The sequence below is a fragment of the Polypterus senegalus genome, chromosome 2, assembly GCF_016835505.1.
Source record: "Polypterus senegalus isolate Bchr_013 chromosome 2, ASM1683550v1, whole genome shotgun sequence".
NCBI classification, from domain to species: domain Eukaryota; kingdom Metazoa; phylum Chordata; class Cladistia; order Polypteriformes; family Polypteridae; genus Polypterus; species Polypterus senegalus.
Genome location: NC_053155.1, coordinates 186047916 through 186065649, shown reverse-complemented (window position 1 = coordinate 186065649; position 17734 = coordinate 186047916). Strand labels below are relative to the sequence as shown.

At 37.8% G+C, this 17734-nt stretch overlaps 1 protein-coding gene across 3 annotated transcripts in view; it reads left to right on the top strand.

Annotated features, from left to right (window-relative positions):
- The window catches only part of cdkl5 (cyclin-dependent kinase-like 5), a 496892-nt gene that overhangs the window by 245689 nt on the left and 233469 nt on the right, over positions 1–17734 (top strand). The window lies entirely within an intron of this gene.

Genomic DNA, 17734 nt, shown 5'->3' with positions numbered 1-17734 from the left:
GCATTTGGTAATAACCTGGCTACAAGTTTTGATGAGTTTATTGTTGAGCTGTCCTTCTAGCTTTCCCAGACATGATGATAAAGATCCTGTCTTTGTTGTTCAGTAAAAAGTATTGGAGGGGTCACAAAGGCAGGAAATGAACCGGATCGAAAATGAATACACGGCCAGTACTGTTAACCATTCAGGATATGTGCTGCTGAAGTGCTGTATTACATTTTGATACAACCTTACCTTGAAAATGATCTGCCCTTTGTTTCACCTTTGTGCCATTAGGCTCACTCTCTGTTGAAGGTTAATGAAGCTGTGAAGTGTTACCGAGTAGATGCTGCATTTTGGCTGTAATTCTGTCTGTATTTTATTCATTGGAAGTAATTTTAAAATTTGCTACACTCATTTTAGATAATTGAAAAGCATCGTCCTTGTCATATTTGGCTAAGATTTTGGAGAAGGACAACCTGTTCAAAGATGTCTTGTTCATTTCTATACACTTTAATTGATGAAAGTCTGAACTTTCCTTTCTCCTAGTATGTCATCTGCATCAAAGCCTTATGTTTTATATTAAAACATTGCCTTTGGTATTTTTATAAGTTAACCATAGATCACAGGTGTTAACTGTTTTTTAGTAATGAAATGAAATTCTGTAGACTTATTGTTCATTGACCATAAAAATACTAAAATAAATAATTTCCTTAAAATACATACTTTAATAAAACTTGTAGAAAAATATGTAACCATAATACATTTTACTAAAATGCTTTTTACAATTAAAAGCTGTCATATTGTTTATTTTGTCTGCAATGTACTTATCTAAAACAAGGCTTAAATAAAAAAGTACTTTTCACAATTTCTCTAACAAAAAATATATATTTATATCTGATCTGATCACAATCTGATATTTGGGTGGTTACCTACAAGGTAATTCTTGTGGTTGGTGGGCCAGCCTGCAGACATCTGCCACGCCATCTCAGTTACAAGAAGCAGGTCAAACTCAGGTTATATAATCCAAAATGTATATAGTAATAATTGTATTGTATATTTTATGTATATTGTGTGAAAGATGCCCAGACACAGACAGACACGGAGACAGCCATGATGTCCAAAAGCACACACATTTATTTATACAGCTACACAAACCAGCACAAGAACAGCTCACAGTCCTTTTCTTCTCACTCTCTTGCCACCTCTGCTCCACTCCTCACAAGCTCCATCCTCTTCCACCCGACTCCGGCTCTCGAATGGAGTGAGGCGGCCCCTTTTATCATGCCCCAGATGTGCTCCAGGTGCTCTGTGATGGTCTTCCGGCAGCACTTCCTAGTGTGGTGGAAATGCTGCCCTTGCACCCGGAAGCACTCCAGGTGTACACAGTTTCTGGTTCGGCGGAAGTGCTGTCCTGCAGGGCTCCAGGACTGTCCAGGTGCCCCCTAGTGGTGGCAACGGGTCCCCACAGGGTTGAGCTTCCCAGCTCCATCTCTGTGGTGCTGATGGAATCCAGGGAGGCTGCCCTCTTACGCCCAGGGAAAGATAGCACCCCTCTCCCGGTCTATCCTTCTTCCAGGCATCCCGGTGGGGCAAGATCCCTGGTTGTCTGCCACAATTGTCATTTAAGCAATGTTTATTTGCCAGTATTAGTTAATTGATTGTATGAGAATATACTGTACTTTATCTACTACCTGCCAAATAATACAAAGTATACGACATGTGTTTCACCTTAATTGGAGCTCATCAGGTGTATGCACTTTTGCTTCCCCTTGCGGGGATTGAACATTAGATGTCAGCATCTGAGGCAAAGCCTCATGTTACGCCACAGTGGCTGATTCTCTTACTTCACACCATGTAGATTGGAGTATTGCATGCATAGGTCTGATCACAATCTGATATAATAATTCAAAGAGTATGGCAGGTACCATATAAAATGTCTATGATCTGCTTCTCGCAGCTAAAAGGGCTTGGCGTATGTCGGCCGACTGGCAGACCAACCACAAGTGTTATGTGGTAGGTAACCACCCAAATATCAGATTGTTAGATATTGTTTTTTGCTGTTAAAAGCTTGACATTTGTAATTCTTGAGGTGCAATTCTAAAATTTGGATTTGCATTTTAATTATCTAGTTCTTGTTTCTTACCAAAATGTAAACTGTAAGACACAGAGAAATAAATAATATACACAGTATAAATCTTTAAAATGTTTTTTATCAAGAAGACACAAAACTAACATGCCTAACAGGTTTATAAATAAAAAAATACTTTTTGCTGTTAAGCTAACATACCTATTGTTTACTAAACAGCAATTTCAAATTCTTTTTTTATCTTTTCTTTTTTCCAGTTACAAATGTAAGCTGCTGCACTTAAAGCAGTCTAGTTATTCAAACTGAAATGGTGTCTGTTTCAAGCACAGATGACTTCTCCAATTCCCTTTTCTCAGTTTATTTCTCCACTTTCTTTAACATAAAGGCTAAGCTCTCTGATAAAACAAGCCTTGACTGCTCTTTATTTACACAAAGTAGAAAACCACACTGGCTCAACTACCGTATTACCTTGTGTAAAGTAAAATTACCGTAACACTTAAAAAAGCAGGAGTTGAAAAGATTGATGGTGTGATCAAGGGGTCTTTTTTAGTAGTGATAACTGTTAGATCTGGAATGGCGGCTGATCAATTGGTGCATCCCTAAAAGAAGGGAAAAGTAAAATTAAAATGAAATGTGTTATCGGGCCATATTCTTTTACTCTATGGTAAAGCCTAAAATGTCTCTTAACTGTGGACTTACCAGCAGATTGGAGAAGCAGCATCATCATGCTTTTATGGCATTGCTGGATTTACACAGTTTTATATTGTTAGAATATTCACGCAGATGTCTCATGTGCTGTTCTGCTTTGGTCAATTGCTTTTTTCTTGTATGCTGTACAGTATCAAGTATCTGGCCCCAAAATCTATTATGCTGCGTTTTTCTTCTCTTTTGCTACAAAACATTTTTCATAACCTGTTTCTTCTTATTAGCAACTTTAGTGTTTAGTTTAATGTCTGTGTAGCTTAATGCTAGGTAAAACATACATTGTATTCATCATGTCCAGTCTGAAGTAATGTTTTGTGTGTCACCATAAAAAAGAATAGAATTTGGGAAACATTTACCAGGTTTGATGAATATTTATGTTTATTGCTTGTACACAAAAGACTATACATAAACTATCCTGTTGCTTAGGCCTTTTTAGACAAGTGATCAGCAGTGCTATTACATTTAAAAAAAATGACTTCCTGATGAAGAACGTGTGAAATGATATTTTTAAGGATTTGGTTGACACTGTGACCTTATGCTTAAAAAGGCAAGTAAATAATGAGATAAAATGATTTCCTGTATGCCATAGCATGACTAATAGGCATGTCAGATATAACAAACTTTCATTAATGTTACTTGGATATTTATTTTTAAGGATTTGCTATAAGTATTGGCTTTTTTCCTGAAAATGTTCTGATTTCAAATGTAAAGCAAGGGTACTCAAACTCAGTCCTGGATGTCCACAATAGTTGCAGATTTTTGTTCCAGCCCAGTTGGTTAATTAAAAGCCAGTCTTTGCTGATAACAGAACTTACTTCATTTTATATCTTTTAAGAACGTTCATTATTTTACACAAGGTGATTCTTATTTTGCTTATTTTTCCTTGCCCAGCATATCATCTAAATGCTTTACAGCTCAGAGCAGATAAGTAATTCTCAGTCCTTCACATTTTTCTCATCAATTTCTTGCATATATGTTATTAGAACAGAAACATCATGTTTACTTGTTGCTTCCTTTTTATTTCCTTTTCATTTGTAACTGACATCTGGTTAAGAAAGCAAAAACCTTTTAAAAGCAGAAATTGTTGCTACTTATGATTGAAAGGACAAATTCACAGTCGAGAATCTTTACAAGCAAGTTAACTAAAATGAAGCACAAAAATGGTGCATGAGAAATGACTGAATCATTTGATTCTGATTCCAGGAATGAACTTGAGCATCCCTGGAGTAAAGCAAGGAAAAGTAAAGCAGGAGCCTTAAGAAAAGTCTCATCAATAATTGTCTAACTCAAAAATAAATATGATAATAAAATAATTTCCCACACATTTCGAGAACTGGCAGAGATAAACTGTCGATAGGTTAATTGATTAAAGGAGGTTCATTAACTGGTAACAAGAAAGGGAGTTTCTTTTCTACATAATTAGTTTTGTGTACATATTTTAACTTTAGCATAGTACTGGATAAAGTAGGTTATGAAATACTGAAGTCTTAATTCAAATGTTTAAACTTTATTAGAACCTTTCAGTGTGGTTTTCTTACACATATACAGGGTATTGAGTCAGAAGTCTTCTTTTTCATAAAAATTATAGTACTGTTTCAACTCTGATTATGTAGTGTGGTTCTAGCTTCCATCTGAGAATGAACACTTTCCCAAATGGGTTTTGATTAACTGTGTAAATGTTTTAACATAAAGCCCAGATGCCAATGAGTTTGGCAGATATGGGGACATTCCCCTCCATTTTTGGGACAAAATATTTGCCAACTTTAAATTATTTAAAAATACGCCTCATGGTCTTTCCTGTTTGAAATAAACCTCACTGTCATTCCTGTTTAAACATTTTTGCATTGAAGCACAGTGGAATTAACTGCCTTGCATTGTTTTCCTCACTGTTTCATATGTATAAGAAAGTATAACAATTTGGATATTTACACTTGTTCAGCTGATGTTGTCTTAGTCTTTAATTTGTAGTTTTGATTAAAATGCTTGAATCTTACAATGTGTTTATGTGCAACATGCATTTCTTTAAAAAATAGCTTTGTTTATAGTCATATAATCATAAGAGACAGTACAGGGTGGCCCAGATCTAATTATGCAGATCCAGATCGTCTGGATGACTTTAATTTATGTGGGGATGATTCCAGTTTGGTGCCAAGACGATTCTTCATGTTGTCAGTTCGCACACTTCTTGATGGTCCGGGATTTTTTGGGTGATTTTCTATGTAATAAACTTAATAAGTTTTAGAGTAATGAAAATTGCATGATTAGATCTGGACCACACTATATAGTCGTAGAAGAACACAGCTAGTTTAAATATGCTATGGATAAGTAGTCAAGAAATAAACACAGCAATCAATTAGTTTTAAAATCAGTCACTTGAAATATAGTGGCACAAAATTTAAGGCACTTATGATTTCACATTTGAGTGGCTTAGGTATTAAGTTACAACTGGCGTATACACTCACTGGCTGCTTTATTAAGTACACCTTGCTAGTACCAGGTTAGACCCCCTTTTGCCTTCAGAACTGCCATATTTCTTCATGGCATAGATTCTACGAAGTTTTGGAAACATGCTTCAATGATTTTGGTTCAAATTGACATAGTAGCATCACTCAGTTGCTGCAGATTTGTCAGCTGCACATCCATGATGTGAATCTCCCATTCTACCACATCCCAAAGGTGTTCTGTTGCAATTAGATCTGAGGACTATGGAGGCCATTTGAGTACAGTGAACTCTGAAATTAGCCATCAGAAAATGGGTATGCTGTGGTCATAAACGGATGGACATGGTCAGCAATAATATTCAGGTAGGCTGTGGCATTTAAATGATGATGAATTGGTACTAAGTGTGCCAAGAAGATATCCCCAACATCAATACACCACCACCACCAGCCTAAACCATTGATACAAGCCAGATTGAATCCATGTTTTCATATTGTCGAGATCAAATTCTGACCCTACCAATGTCGCTGCAGAAATTGAGACTCATCAGACCAGGAAGTGTTTTTCAATCTTCTCTTGCCCAATTTTGATCAGTCAGTGCAAACTGAAGCCTCAGTTGACTGTTCTTAGCTGACATGAGTGACATCCAGTGTGGTCTTTCACTGCATTAGCCCTTCTGCTTCAAGGTTCAATGTGTTGTACGTTCAAATATGCTCTTCTGCATATCTTGGTTGTAACAAGTGGTTATTTGAGTTATTGTTGCCTTTCTGTCAGCTCAAACCAGTTTGGCCACTCTTCTCTGACCTCTGGCATCAATAGAGTTGTTTTCACCAAGACAACTGCCACTCACTGGATATTTTCCCTTTTTTGGGCCATTCTCTGTAAACCCTAGAGATGGTTGTTCGTGAAAATCCCAATAGATCATCAGTTTCTGAAATACTCAGATCAGCCTGTCTGGCACCAATAGCCATGCCACATTCAATGTCACTTAAATGATCTTTCTTCACCATTCTGATGGTCGGTTTGAACTTCAGAAGGTCATCTTGACAATATCTACATGCTTAAATGCATTGAGTAGCTGCCATGTGATTGGCTGATTAGATATTTGAGTTAACATGCAGTTGAACAAGTGTACCTAATAAAATGGCCGGTGAGTGAATATATTCATATTAAACAAAGAGTGTTTATTGTTTACTGCGGTGGGTTGGCACCCTGCCCAGGATTGGTTCCTGCCTTGTGCCCTGTGTTGGCTGGGATTGGCTCCAGCAGACCCCCGTGACCCTATTCGGATTCAGCGGGTTAGAAAATGGATGGATGGATGGATGGATGTTTATTGTTTATTGGTTACCCTGTTTAATTGTATTATTGAAAGTGGCTTGTTTTAAGCAAGAAGGCTCAAAATATTAGTGTGTAGTCAATAATGTCGATCCCAATAATATTTTGTCAGTCCCAACCTGGTTTCCGTTACCTGTGTTATCTTTATGAGGGTTGAGATCTAGGCGGTGTGGACACGGCCCGGGCACAGACAGGCAGACATGTTGTTAATCACCACCACACGTTTATTTACACTATTATATGCAGAATAAAGTCAGTGCACACCCGAACTCCCACATAGTCCTGGCCACACAATGCCTTCTCTTCGGGCCGCCTCCACTCTCCTCTCTTGCTTTGTCCTGCTTCCACCCGACTCCAGCCTCGAATGAAGGTAGACGGCCCCTTTTATTTCACCCCGGATATGCTCCAGGTGTTTCCCGGCACTCCTCCCTGGACACGCCCCAGTGTGGCAGAAATGCCGGCTATTCTCCCGGAAGCTCTCTGGGTATCCCTGCTCCTCTTCCCCCCAGCACTTCCTGTTGTGGCGGAAGTGCTGAGGTCCAGGGTCCCCAAGGCATTGGGGCACCCCCTGGCGGTGACCACGGGTCCCTACAGGGTTGGGCTTCCAAGCCCCCTACCCATGACCCCCATGTGATCCAGGGTGGGCATAAACCCTCTTCCGGTCCCTCAAGGTGTCCCGGCCGGGTTGTTGCCCCTGGCATCCCTGACAGCGGCTATACTGTAGAAAGACATTAATTACTTTAAACAAAATAATCCCACTTTTGCCTTGATTATACAATTCCCCGTACTAATTTTTACAGATGCCAAGATTTTACCTGTCAGGTAGATGCATACTGCTTGCTAAAAAAATCAAGATTGGTAGATTATAAACTCAAAACTGTTATTTTAGCACCCACAATTGCTATCTTGTTGTTTTGTAAATCCTCTTTGTACATTTTTAACTTCATATTAAAGTAAAGAAAAGAATATCTGTGGAATTTCATTATCATTTGTTTTCCAAACTGCCTTTTTCTGTTTGTATAAGCGCAGATGCTGTTGCAGTACCTGAAGCAATGTGCTGCAGCAGTGTGATATGAATTTCCGGATATTTTTAATAAGTAATTGTTAAATCTAAAACACAGTTTTCTGAGCAAGTATCAGTTGCTTTTGGTTTTGAGAATAACTACCTTACCAACTTGTTCATTCATATTAATCAACATTGTGTTTTAGTTTGGTATTTAAACATGGCAGCTTGTTAATCTTTGAACTGAGAGATACACAAGAGCAGCCCTGTGTTTGTCAGGTTTGATTACTGTAATTATATGCTTACTTATATCCTACAATGTCAAGAAAGCTACATGGGTAAGGTTCAGATATATTTTGTAATTTGCTACATTAATTTTTTGCAGCTCAAGAAAAAATTCTACTCTTTTAATTGTGTCTAATCAGCTGAAGAAAGCTTGTGTTACTGTAAGTAATGATCCTTGATAATTAGCTCTTGAAAAACCCACTAAGGACAACGTTATAATTCAATATTTGTTGTTGAAATGCCAACAGTGACATACTTACAATACTGTAGTTTTTTAATTAATGTTCAATCAAGTATGGTATAGTTTTAATTATTAATTTTGAATAGCCAAACAATTACTAAAAGTAAATAAACATTTTTTTCATTTTACTGGTCATGGTTACAGGAATTTGACTATATAGGGAATTTGTGTCACTTAATGAAAAAAGTGCCACAGTTCTTACCTCATTGCTGTTAGCTGTCATTTTGTAATGAATTTGATTTTTACTGGGTGTCATTCGTTATCAGAATCCCTAAGTTTCATCTATGTATCAGCATATTACTTTGCCACACTGGTGGAAGATAGTCAAATATAGTGAGGCTTTTACACATCACTCCTATAACATAACAATATTCATAAGCATTAGAAAGTAAAGTTGACGCTGCAATAAACATTTGCACAACTGGCTCACCAGATTTATAAGAAAACCCCACGCAATCAATGTGAAATAAATCTGTTGTGCTGTATTTGCAGCAAAGTATAATATTGTTCAGAGTTTCACTAAAGTATTATGTGTATTGTGGATGCTTCCTGGTGCATTATATAAGGTTTCTATAAAAACCTGAGTAACTGTTTTCTGTTTGACATCTGAGCAAGTCTGCAGTGAAAATATCAGTTTTTTCACAAGCAAATTTGATGGTGGCCACAAAGTTTTGGAGTAACTTCAGCCACTGTAAAGAAAATGACAACAGGGAGACGATAAAGAATTGGCGACCAGCAGGGATCCCATTTAATGCACAAGATTGACTAGAAAAAGTGATGTAGGGTGTTAGTCAGTGCCTCTCTCTCAGGCTAAATTTTCAATTGGCTCTTGGCTGCGAAGTTCCATTCTCTTATGTATTTAGTCCAGAAAAAAAGCAGACGTCCAGCGCAGTAGCGCTGTTCTTTAAGTAGTGGTCGTAAGCAGTCATTGCAGGGTTTGTCCTGTGGTTTGCAGGCAAGAGAAGGAAGGCTTTTAGCGACTGTGCTTTCCCAGGAGATTGTGTTGTTGTGCTTAATTTAATAACGCCAATGGGATGCTCCTAAAACACATGGATGCAATAGCATATGTTAAATAAATAAATGCAAAACACAGAATTTTAAACAAGCATTTTTCATGTTTTGTATACACAACAAAAAAAGAAAATTCCCAAAATAATAGCTTGTTAAGGTCAGATTTACTTTTAATGTAATCAAATAAATATTGGTGAAAAACTAAAATAGATCCTAAAACTAGACTTTAACAGTCATTTTCCAAAGAGTATCTCAATTTGTATGATTGACTCAGTCCAGTTCGGTGATAATTGTGATGATTCTCTGAGTCATTTTGTATTAATTTAAAAATTTGAACTACTACATTTAATTAATACAGATATTACACTATGAAGACTTGGGAGCAATTCATATTAATATAACTGAAAAGCACTGGTCAAGACATGCAAAGATTTGTAAAGTGAAGGAACCCCATAATTTATGAACAAATAAAGGTAATAGTTTAGACTAGTGACAACTGAAGAAAAAGATATGAGTCAAGGAGATCATTAAAAACCATCTGTAAAGAAAATCTAATGGGAGACATTACATATGCAATAACTATTATTTTTGGGTGTTTAACAAATCTGGACATCTTTGAAAAATGAATGCTATTCTTGAAAAACCAAAAAAATCCCAAAAGATCAGGATTACTGTTTGTCATCAGGGAGAAACTGAAATTAAATTAAGAAGATTCTTTGGTCTGATTAAATCAATTTTCTGTATGTTTGTCTCAGTATCAAGTGTTATGTTTTGAACAGATTGTGTAATACAGAATATCATCCTGAGATGGTGAAATTCTTTTAAGAGAATGATTCTCTTCATCACTTCATAAACACCACATACTTACATTGAGGTTCAATGTCAGGGGTTATCATTTATTAAAACTATTTGCGGATTTGAGCATGAAAATATGAGCACAACAAACAAAAAAATAAAGGATTAAAATGCTTATGCCAAATAAAGATTTATGAAAACCTGGAGTATGCACATTTACATACAATTCATCCTTTATAAATCACAATCCCCTTGTAAATGTGAGTACATAAATGCACCTCATATGCTGCCCTGAAATATCCATATATGGAGCATGCTAATCATCCTCATACATATGCAGTCACAATGCTGCAGAACATCATTGGCTGGTAGAGCTCCCTCCCACCTGACACATTGAGACGCCACTACCTGCATTCAAATGTATCTTGCAATGCTCCACAACTGAGAGACCACAATCATTTGTGGCATTATAGTGCCCCCTCTCTGCATTCTGGAAGTCAGGGAAAGGTGTAAGATGCCAGTGTCTGAGCAGGTAACTGCTATTACTTGGCGCATATAATGACATGATTGCGGTTACAATAAATAGTACAAGCTTTATGAAACACTGAAGGTTTAGTCAGTTACCTTACCAACAAGCCAGCCACCAAATACAGTACTAACATGCCAGGTAAAGCTATTTTGCCTCAAAATAAATAAATCACAGTTTGACCCAGGCCACCAAGCCATGGCGTTTATCAGTGTTATCTTGGTAATAGAGGTGGCTTGTGTATGTACATCAACACCCAACGACAACTGGATATTGTGCCTCACTGGTCGATTAATGGCTTCCAGCACAGCAGACAATACAAGTAAAGCTTGGCTGAGACGTTCCTGATAATCCGTTTCCCTAATAAATAACAATAAGTAGACTTTATAAACTGAAGAAGCACCAGAAAAGTTCTTCAGTGCAAATACACAGCATTGGTCCTTTTCAAGGGAACTAAAATAGTGTCTGTACATCATAATTATCACTTCTGAGATGTAATGTTTGTCACATTAGTGCTTTTCATAACAGCCCTTTCATTAGAATCATTATCTGTGCAAGTTGTCATTTAGCTGATTTGGCTACATTTCTCTACTTCATCAATGGTGTCATCATTTCACAGTTTCTCAGAAATGTTGCGTACACATGGGCCAGAGCTGCTTTGTTCTCTCTTCAAGTTTCCTTTTATAAATCCCAATGTTTTTTCATGGACAGTTGCGTATACACATTTCAATCTTCTTTTTGTGTGTATGCAATCTTTATACATGAGGCTGTAGGTCTGCAACTCAAAATTAATGGCTCTTCTTTATTTTATTTTGTTTTAGCAACATTTGACCTTATGACAGTGAAATCTCAGTAGGGAGTTTATCAGTGCTCAATAACATGAAGAGACTCTTAATTGAGTTATGGATTTCAAGCTTTTTGTTTCGCCTTTTTTGTTTCTAACCAAATCTTGTTCAAATCACTATCTTGCTTCTTATCAGTTGATCTTTGTAACAACTCAATATTAGTCTGTGACCCACACCCATAAAATAATCATGGTGGCCCATCTTCACACTCTTTCCAGCCATTACCCTTTCATATTAGTGGGGCATTAAGCCAAAAATACACCTAACAAGAGCCACTAGTGGAAATGGCTGTCGGGGAGGATTCAGTCTCACAGCTCTCTGAAAACACAGGTTTGGAACCCATTGACATTAACATAATTAACTCAGAGAATTCTCAAAGAAGAAATAACATTATTGTTAAAAACTTGGCTAACCCTCACAATGTCTTCATTGCTGACTTGATACTGTGCCTCACAGGTCTTTTTTTGACCTAATTGTGAAACCCTTTTAAGGTGCCTGATTTTTCAATGCAGACCTATTTTATATTGACTGATCATCTTAATTAGGTTTTAGAACAGATGACATTTATGTGGTTTTTAATGGGTAAGGACCAAACAGAACACCTTAAACCTTCTTCTTTCGGCTGCTCCTGTTAGGGGTCGCCATAGCGGATCATCTTCTTCCATATCTTTCTGTCCTCTACATCTTGTTCTGTTACACCCATCACCTGCATGTCCTCTCTCACCACATCCATAAACCTTCGCTTAGGCCTTCCTCTTTTCCTCTTACCTTGCAGCTCTATCCTTAGTATCCTTCTCCCAATATACCCAGCATCTCTCCTCTGCACATGTCCAAACCAACACAATCTCACCTCTCTGACTTTGTCTCCAAACCGTCCAACATGAGCTGACCCTCTAATGTACTCATTTCTAATCCTGTCCATCCTTGTCACACCCAGTGCAAATCTTAACATATTTAACTCTGCCACCTCCAGCTCGGTCTCCTGCTTTCTGGCCAGTGCCACCGTCTCCAACCCATATAACATAGCTGGTCTCACTACCGTCCTGTAGACCTTACCTTTCACTCTTGCTAATAACCGTCTGTCACAAATTCTTCATCTCTCTTCCACAATCCCCATTACTCTGTACTGTTGATCCCAAGTATTTAAACTCATCCACCTTCGCCAACTCTACTCCCTGCATCCTCACCATTCCACTGATCTCCCTCTCATTTACACACATGTATTCTGTCTTGTTCCTACTGACCTTCAAAACACCTTAAATAATGAAGAAAATTCATTAAAGTATATGGTAGGTTGAAATTGAACTGAAGGACATAACTGTATTCAAAATGTGTAGCAATTATAAAAAAAATGTGACATTTGGGAACTTGTTTGCTTTTTGTAAAGTTATGGCAATTTACTAAAAGCTTTTACATTTCTGAGCTGTAAAGATTACATTTAGAATGTTTTTATGGGTTGTGGACAAGCTGCCTTAAATGCTGTGAAAAATACATTAAAGTCAATGATGGGTTAATTGGGTTTTTTTGGGTTAAAATTAACACAGAATACTAATATTTTTTTGGAAACTGTACAAAGTTTGGGATGTTGATATATTTGTTTTTACTGTTCATTAATTGTGGGATTTCAGAAAAGTTGTAAAGTTTCTTCATGAACTGGTGATATTAAAAGTGATTTTACTGATTTCAAACACAAAACAGAGACAAATTTAATACTGATACATTGACAGTTGTGGGTTCAGCAGGAGTCAATATTGAGGTCCAAAAGGTTGAAAGTACAGTTAATTGAACAATCACACATAACCAGAGAAACAATGTTTTAATTCATTATAAGGCACTAGGAGAGCACGTAGGTGATGATGCTAAACCAAGTCTTGCTGGGCATTGTGAGTGATCGAGGGTGTAACAAGGCAGTTTTGGCCTGTGAGACAGCCTGTCTCCTGGGGTCTCCTCCATGCTCTTGAGACTGTGTTATGAGACACAGCAAACTTTCTTGAAACTGCACGTGTGCATGTACCATAGTGGAGGAGCTGGACAACCTGTACATCCTGAATCAACTACAGTTACTGCCTCATGCTACCAGTGATGACAAGGCCACTAGAAAAACTCAAAGCTAGAGAAGAATCAGTCAGGAAGGATAAAGAGAGAACAGTTATCTGTGGCCACTACCTGCAAAACCATTCCGTTAATGGGGATTGTCTTCTTGTCGCCTCTCCAGTGCACCAGTTGTCACTTGCATTTGCACCAAAGCAGGTGAAGCTGTTTCCCAATCTCTTATGCTTCCTAACTGGACAGATTGATATCCCTGAAGCTTAATTAGACTTGGTGTTATACTATGATGATTAAGGGTTCCCTTTATTTTTTGTGCAGTATATATTTGCTGTAAACATCTAAAAGGATTTGTTCTGGAAGTCTTTTAATTCTTCACATCTTGGCAAACAAATTCAGCTAATTGCTTCAGTTATGAGAACTGTTGTAGGGTTAAGGGGCAAACTGTTAAATGTTAAATGAATGAAAGCAAGAGAGAGCCTGTCATTTTTCACCAAAAGAAGCAGATTGTGTAATACTCTACTGATTGCTTTAAGACTTATTCCTGGTGAAAGTCAAATGCAAAGCAATTTCTGAAAGGTACAGCTAATGGTGTTATGAAAAAGCTGAGGGAAGAAATGTGTCTTGATTTTGACACTAAAAGTGAGATGGATTTTGACAAAGATTCAGTACGTATTCACTGACTTGAGCTATTCTGTTCTTCTTTGTATTTGAATGAATGGCTGCATGTTATACTGTAATAATACTGCCTTTCTGTTCTTCTGGGGGAAAAAAAATAAGCCTGCACCTGAAAGAAATGTGCAACAGGGCTGATTTGGTAAAGGGCTAAGCGTAAGTGCCTATGTTCTAAAATATGTAAATTACAAGTTTCTGTCTCTTGTGGTTTATAGTCTTTTTTTGTTTGATTCTGGAATTTTATATTTTGCATGTGTTTTCTTTTTCTATTTATTTACTTTTTTTTGGAATCCATTTCGCATATTGCAGTTGCTGCTATTGTCATTGTTTTTTGCCATGGTGATAGCCATATTGTCATACACACTGAGCATCTGTAATCTGTAATGCTCCAAAGTGCAAAATTAAAATCTCTGTTGTTCAATTATGATGATAGTGTAAGAGGTACATGTAAAATGTAAAGAACTGGCAGATATGATTATGTAAATATGATTTGAAAAATTGTGAGTGACAAAGTTATAGAAACAAACATAGTGAGAGCATTTCCACCCACCTTCCACTGCAGCCTGGACAAATCATCAGTGATGTTATCTTAGGTCATTGGGTGTTTTGGGTTTTTCGAACATCATACACCTTCACCCAGGTGACCCAACCAGAGTTGATCAAACTCCAGTTTGTGTCCTGGTAGCCTGCGTACTCTGTGGATCCCCCCTCTTAATCTAAAGCCATTGTGAAGTGTTCTGTGCTGCTTCGGTGATGTTCTTCCTGTTGTTTAGTCCTGTATTCCCAAATATCTTGAGGGCCTGGTATAGAGACTAGCCTGCAAAACCTGTAGCATTCTCACCAGTTTACTTGAGCACTTGTGTTCCATTTCTGCTCGCACCTCTTTCTGGATCAATTGACGTCTCCGCTTGCCTAGTGTTTTATCATACGGTGGTTTTAGATCCAGACACCAGTACTCGCATCAGAGATTATAGCCGTGCTTTAGCCTGGATGACTGCCTGGTGGGCCTGCCGTTTTCGATGCCTGCTGCAGAGACTTTGTTGTCAGTAGAGCCTCTGTACAACAACAACAACTCTCTTGCACGGATTATCCTGAACTCTGACAGGCTGCTAAAAGGGAGCTGAAGAATGTTATGCCCGTACAAGGCTATGCAGCTAAGGCTCTGTGCCAGGCCCTACCACCTTCTGGTGGATACCATCTAATGAAAAATGGTACGCCGTTGCCAGCTGAAACTCTACAGTGCAAAGAAGTAGCCATTTCTAAGCAAGATCCACAAGCTTAGGCGTTGTCACTGGGCCAGGGATCATTTAAAATGGAGTGTGGCAAAATGGAAGACTGTTCTGTGGTCAGACGAGTTACGATTCGAAGTTCTTTTTGGAAATCTGGGACGCCATGTCATCCGGACCAAAGAGGACAAGGACAACCCAAGTTGTTATCAACGCTCAGTTCAGAAGCCTGCATCTCTGATGGTATGGGGTTGCATGAGTGCGTGTGGCATGGGCAGCTTGCATGTCTGGAAAGGCACCATCAATGCAGAAAAATATATTCAGGTTCTAGAACAACATATGGTCCCATCCAGACGTCATCTCTTTCAGGGAAGACCCTGCATTTTTCAACAAGATAATGCCAGACCACATTCTGCATCAATCACAACATCATGGCTGCGTAGGACAAGGATCCGGGTACTGAAATGGCCAGTCTGCAGTCCAGATCTTTCACCTATAGAGAACATTTAGCGCATCATAAAGAGGAAGGTGCGACAAAGAAGGCCCAAGACGATTGAACAGTTAGAGGCCTGTATTAGACAAGAATGGGAGAGCATTCCTATTTCTAAACTTGAGAAACTGGTCTCCTCGGTCCCCAGACGTCTGTTGAGTGTTGTAAGAAGAAGGGGAGATGCCACACAGTGGTGAAAATGGCCTTGTCCCAACTTTTTTGGGATTTGTTGACACCATGAAATTCTGAATCAACATATTTTTCCCTTAAAATGATACATTTTCTCAGTTTAAACTTTTGTTCTGTGATTTATGTTCTATTCTGAATAAAATATTAGAAGTTGGCACCTCCACATCATTGCATTCAGTTTTTATTCACGATTTGTATAGTGTCCCAACTTTTTTGGAATCCGGTTTGTCTGTCAATATCACAACACCAAACACAACCAGCTGCATGTATGCACAGAGGTAGCAGCACCTCCAGAAATATGTTCTGTCTAGCAAGTTAAGTACAATAGTATCTAAGGTAGCAGAGTTAGAGTTCATTTTCGAATGTAAAAAAATTTATGGCAATAATAAATTAATTTTGTGTTAATAATTGGTGTAAATTGCCATACTAAGAGGATGTTATATCACCAAGGATTAAAATAGAACCTACTGTGTATACAACTGTGATATTGATTATAATGTATTTTCACAGAGCCTCCCACAGTTTATGGTGAATTGTAGCCTTAATGGGCACGTATGTAACTGCAGGATCTTTGTGTCTGGGTTAATGTTTCTAGTGCCAGAAGGCATATCATCTTACTCTCTCTTTATTATTGTTATTTTTATCAACAGTGAACACTGTTTGCATTGGATAGTAGGGGTGCTTTGTTTTGAGTTTATATATCTCCCAGAGCTTGTTAAGTTTTCTCTTGTCGCTTTAGTTTTTTTTAAAATACTCAAAATGCATGTTATTTAGTTTTGATAGGGATAGACAGGATCTTTAAAACACATAAATGTTAAAACAATTTTGACAAAAGCAGGCTACTTAGCCCAACAAAGTGTGTGACAAGTATCTCATAAGTGCCTTTTGGTTTTTGAAAAAACTCTTTGTATTTAGATACCTTTTGGTAAAATAGCATATCTGTAATAGTATTTTACTTTTTGCTCACTATAAACATTTAAAACACCTAGAAGCTTCTGACTGCTCTCAGACAAATATCATCTGTCTGCTGCAGTCCCTGTAGAACCTTGCCTTTTTTGCAGCTATTATTCTCCATCTGCTATGAAGAATTTAATTTTGACAATCACGCATTATTTGTATGCGTTTATTATTGTATTTGGCCTATTGCTATGCATTTTAGCCTGAACTGCAATCATCTTGCTTGCATAATGAAATGCCTGAGGATGGTGCTTGCAGTGAATGGCTCTGAACAAAATGCAGACCAATTGAATGGTGGAGTGCAATTTTTACTAAAAAGCAGTGAATTACAAAAAATAACAATTTACATAAAATAATGAAGGATAGTGTTGCCTCATAGCTGCATATTACTGTCTGAATTCTGATCTGATTCCTGCATTTTCTTCAAATGTCTGGTTTTTGCCCAGCTCCTCTGGGTGTTCTCATCGCAAGGATCCATTTGTTAAGCTCATTGGCGATTCTGAGTAGGCCTGATTTGAGTAAGTGTGACTGGCACTCCTTCCAGGGGCAGTTCCTTACTCTTGTCTTGTACTTCATACATAATCTCTTGCTCCTCTTGAACCTGAAGTAGTTTAAGCAAGTTCAGAAAATCTGCGGGTAGGTTAAGAAAATAGTTTTAACACCAAACTAACACCCTCTTTGAGTCTATTCTGGAGTTTCCCTACGTAATCCCCTTCCAAAGCTGGAGAGCCATTTTAGCCCTTTTTTGTGCACCTTAGTTGTAATTGATAGTTGCTTTCAAAGCCTGCAAATTACATTCTGACTCTTGCAATTTTTCAATGTTAAATAAACAAAGGCATCACAATTGTGAAGTCTGATCAGAATATGCTTTAGAACAGCTAGTTTTATTGCATACCAATAG